General features: G+C 32.6%; 1 long non-coding RNA gene across 1 annotated transcript; it reads right to left on the reverse strand.

The window, feature by feature from the left end:
- Window positions 1–1,290: 1,290 nt before the first annotated feature.
- LOC112418276 (uncharacterized) lies at window positions 1,291–3,817 on the reverse strand. The gene is made up of 5 exons (XR_003008526.2): window positions 3,723–3,817; window positions 2,668–2,726; window positions 1,906–2,010; window positions 1,617–1,679; window positions 1,291–1,516 (listed from the first exon to the last, which is right to left on the reverse strand). It is a non-coding gene; the product is annotated as an uncharacterized lncRNA (long non-coding RNA).
- Window positions 3,818–4,489: the final 672 nt, after the last annotated feature.

Below are 4,489 nucleotides of genomic sequence, written 5' to 3' on the forward strand. Positions count from 1 at the left end.
GGACAAGTGAGAGAGCCATATCACTGTTGTTGCTACTTGTAATGCCCTAGTCGTTATTTTAATTATTTTTGGATTTATTTAGAGTCTTTTAAATGATTTTAATTAATATTTGGATTTATGTGGTGTGTTATATTTTATTATATGTTTTATTTTTATAATAAATATAATAAGTGGGAATTTAATATTATTTTAGAGTTTGGGGAATTATTAGAATTTATTAGAATTAAGGGGGAGTAAATAAAATAAAGGGAAGTTAAGAAGGGAGTTAAGCAAGAAAGAAAAGAGTTAGAAACTTTTTTACGTGAAAGTAGTCAGTTTTGGGAGAAAAGGGAGAGAAGAGCAAGTAGAGCCAAGTTTATCAATTGTTGTGCATTTCTTTCTGCAATTCTAAGGTAAGGGTGAGGTTTGCTTCAGTAGTATAGTTATTGAGTTTTGATTTTGAATTTAACAGGTTTTGGTAGAAATTGGGAAATTTAGGTTTATGTTGAATTAATGGGTTTTGAGAGTAGGAATTGTTGTATTGATGTTAGAAATGGGTTCTGAGTGCATACAACCTTTCATTTCATATCTGTAAACTAATTTCGAGAGTGAATTGGAGGAAAATGGGATTTTTGGGAAAAACCTGCATTCTGCCCGTACAGAAGTTCATCGCTCGCTTCGCGAGTAGCCTTGTTCGCCAAGGCGAGTGAGCAATTTCATAGCTCGCCTCGCGAGTGAGACAACTCGCTGTGGCGAGTACCTGTGAGAAATTCTGGATTTTTAAATTGTTGTTATAAGCTGTAATTTGGTTAGTTTTGTGTAGCTAGATGATTTTAGAGAGGACTGGAGCAAGTTTTAGATTAAAAGGATGAATAGGGAGCTTAGAATTGAAGATTTAGTGAGAAAAATGTCAAAACTCCCGAGAGCACCTGTTTTTCGTTCGCCTTGAGTTTGCCATGGTGAGCAAGCTATTTCGTTGTGCTCGCCATATTCATTGGTTGAGTTGTATCACTACAAAAAAATGTGTATTTTCCGGCGGCTAAAATTTGGATGTTCCGGCAGTTTTAGCCGCCGCTATGTACATTTCTGGCGGTTTCAAAACTGCCGAAATTTTGTCTGCCACAAAGTTTAAAGCGGCGGTTTAAGAAGGACCGCTATGTTAACTGCCGTAATACGCGTTTGATTAAAGTGGCAGTTTTAAACGCCACAATATACATTTTTTCAGCAAAAAAAAATTGAGCATAGTGGCAGTTTGAACTGCCGTAATATTCACTTTTTTAACAAAAAAAAAATATGAATGACACACCTAAATAGAAATTAATAATACTAATATAGATAATTTTTTTACATAAATTGTAATATTACAATGTGTAATATAGTCCAGCAACCATGCATGTTTATAAAGTTCTTTAAAAAAAATGAATGTGTATAAACTAAACTTAAGCTCTTCAATTATGTTGTAGAGTTTATCTTTGATCCCTTCTACATATGTATGGTCTTCCTTATCTCCTTAATGTTATGTTGTTCTTGAACTTCTCTGATACACACACGTAGATCAAGTAAGGTTCACATAATGCTAAGTCACAAAACAATAGAACTTGATGAAAAAGAATTAAAAGAGGAAGCGAAAGAGGAACCTGGGTTTCAAAAAAAATCCCCGATTGATCACTTGTCTTTCTATCAGTAACTCTCCCAAAGTACTGAAACAAAACTACATATATTGTAATACATAACTGAAAAACAAAACTATATAAAGAACAGAAAAACATCAACTACTAAACCAGAACAGAAACTGCCATCAGTACATAACATTGCTCAGACTTATACGCTCCTAAAACTTTTTTGGTTAAGAAAAGGATGACTTTTAGTAAAAAAAAAAATATACCACTTACAAAATTCAAGAGCTGAGACAAGAAATCAGAGTACCTAGATATGTCAAGCATATTTACATGAGATGAGGGAGTACTATGTAATGCGTGAGTGAACCTGTGCATTCCACAAATGATCCACATGAACAATTTTATGAACAAGCTGTATAAAATGAAAGAATGTAAGGATTAGTAAAATTTACAAATTTTAGCAGCAACCAAAACCTGTGCATCATGACATCATAGAAGCAACCATTTATCTAAAGAGATGATAGCAAAAATCACTTTTTTATGAGGCTTCTCTAGTAGTTAGTTATTAGTCACATCTGTAATACATTCATTATTATAACCTTTCTAAATGAATATTCAGAGTAAAGGATATGCCAAAAATCTTCTAAGCACACATCAATGTATAAAGAAAAAACACTATGTTAGTTCAGTGCTTCAGTTTTATAGTGTTCCAGCACATAAACAAAGATAAGAGGATCAATCAAACAAATTTTGAACCTATGAAATTAAGCAAATTTCTTACTGCCTTGACTCTGGTAAGTATCCACTATTTGGAATTCTGTAGCAATTGTCTAATCACGTTCACATATAATTAACATTAACTCAATACATAAATATAGATTCGGCAAAAAACAAAACATTTAAGTGAAGCCAAAATATGAACAAGTTAAAAGCATATTATTGAACAAAAATCTCAGTAAAATATCCAAAACAAATGCAGGACAGATTAAGTAACGGTGTTAACTTTCATACAACTTTAAATAAACATCAAATGCATCCAGTTTTCAGAATGTCAATGTGAAATTTATACCTCACCAGGATGTATGTATTGTAATTCTTCACAAATAGAAATTGAGTCCCTTCATTAAACTGAAAAAATGAACAAATTGGCTCATTAATCAAATTTCAAACTATGTAGACATCAAGCCATAGGATTGAAGGGATGCCCAATGTAGGACACATGATTGTGTTGACACAAATACATCACCAACAGATGAGGATACAATCAGTTGAGAGAGAGGAGAGGGTTTGTGATATAATCAGTGTAGACAAAAAAAAGGGGGAAAACAGAGTTATTATCATTCACTAAAAATTCAATGAAAATAAAACTAGAGAAAAAGAGACATCCTGCATCCAAAAAACAGTATAGAAACTCAAACTGAAACTAACACTTGAAGCAAAACACATGAAATCATAAGCTTTGTGTCAGCAGTTGAAGCAAAACACATGACATCCTGCATCCTTTATTAATAAGAGGTGTTGTGTAATTGTGTTATATTGGTTAAATTTTGCCCACCCCTAGTTGTTGCATTAGGATCATGTTTTGTGTGCTAGCAATTTGGCAGAATCATGTCATCTTTGTTTAATAATACACATAAAAAAAAAACACTTGCACAAATAACATATTGAAAGCTTTCAAATAATTAATTTATTAAACTAATTTCAAAACAAAAACAAAACAAAGATGGGTTATTCAAACAAAACAAAAACAAAAAAATCAAAAACGAAAACGAAAACCAGGAAATCATCTATCATATAATCAAAACTGGACTTTATTATCAAAAGTGAACCTTATTAATCAACTAAAAGAAGAATAATACAAAGATGAGGGTTTGGGTATTTCAAAATCAGCAAATGAAGATGGGTTTGAGTCAAAGATTGAGGAATCCATGGATTTGAGGTTCCAGATTGGATTTTGAATTGAAAATATATCAATAATAAACAATATTTTCAATTCAATTTACATGATTATAAATCCATGAATCTCAAACGACACAAATTGACAGACCCGTGAAAAAAATCATGACAAAATGTGAAGACCTAGGTTGAAATTTGAATAGATCAAGTGAGAGAGATCTAGAGGACCTGAGAAGGAAGTGAGACAGAGAGTGTCGGAAGGGAAAGCGGTGGCCGGAGAGACAGATGGGAGAAGATGAGCCGCTGAGAGAGAATGTACAAGGAAAAAGAATGAAGTTTTTTTTATAAAATACTCCCTCCGTCCCAAATTGTAAGATGTTTTGGTCATTTCACACGTATTAAGAAATGTAATTAATATTGTGTGGGGAAGTGAAATTATGAGTTGTTTTACCAAATTATCCTTAATAAATGGTATGGAAAAGATAAATGAAATAATTGAAAGAAGATGGAGTAATTAATAGTTAAGGATATAATAGGGAAAGTAACATTAATATTTCATTGGTATTGTAAAGCGACTTATAATTTGGGACAAATTTTTTTTTCAAAGCGACATACAATTTGGGACGGAGGGAGTATAATTTTATGTGTTATGAAAAAAAAAAGAGGAAAAGGAAAGATGGAGGGATTTTTCCCTCGTAACATAAAAAATAAAAAACAAGGGATTTTCTAAAATTTTAGGGATATAAAAAGAGGGAAGTTAGTGCGCCAAGTGCTGTGGAGTTGAAAAAAATTAAAAACGTTAATACTGGCGGTCTAAAATGCCATAATAAACAAGGTTAATTGTGCCATAATATTTTGTTAATACCGGCAGTCGAAACCGCCGTAATGTACAGTAAAAAGCGGCGGTCAATAAAACTGCCGCAATACACTGGTTATAGTGGCGGTTATCATGGACCGCCGGTATAAAACCGCCAGAATTAACGCATTTTTTTGTA

Source organism: Medicago truncatula, chromosome 6 (assembly GCF_003473485.1).
Source record: "Medicago truncatula cultivar Jemalong A17 chromosome 6, MtrunA17r5.0-ANR, whole genome shotgun sequence".
Taxonomy (NCBI): Eukaryota; Viridiplantae; Streptophyta; class Magnoliopsida; order Fabales; family Fabaceae; genus Medicago; species Medicago truncatula.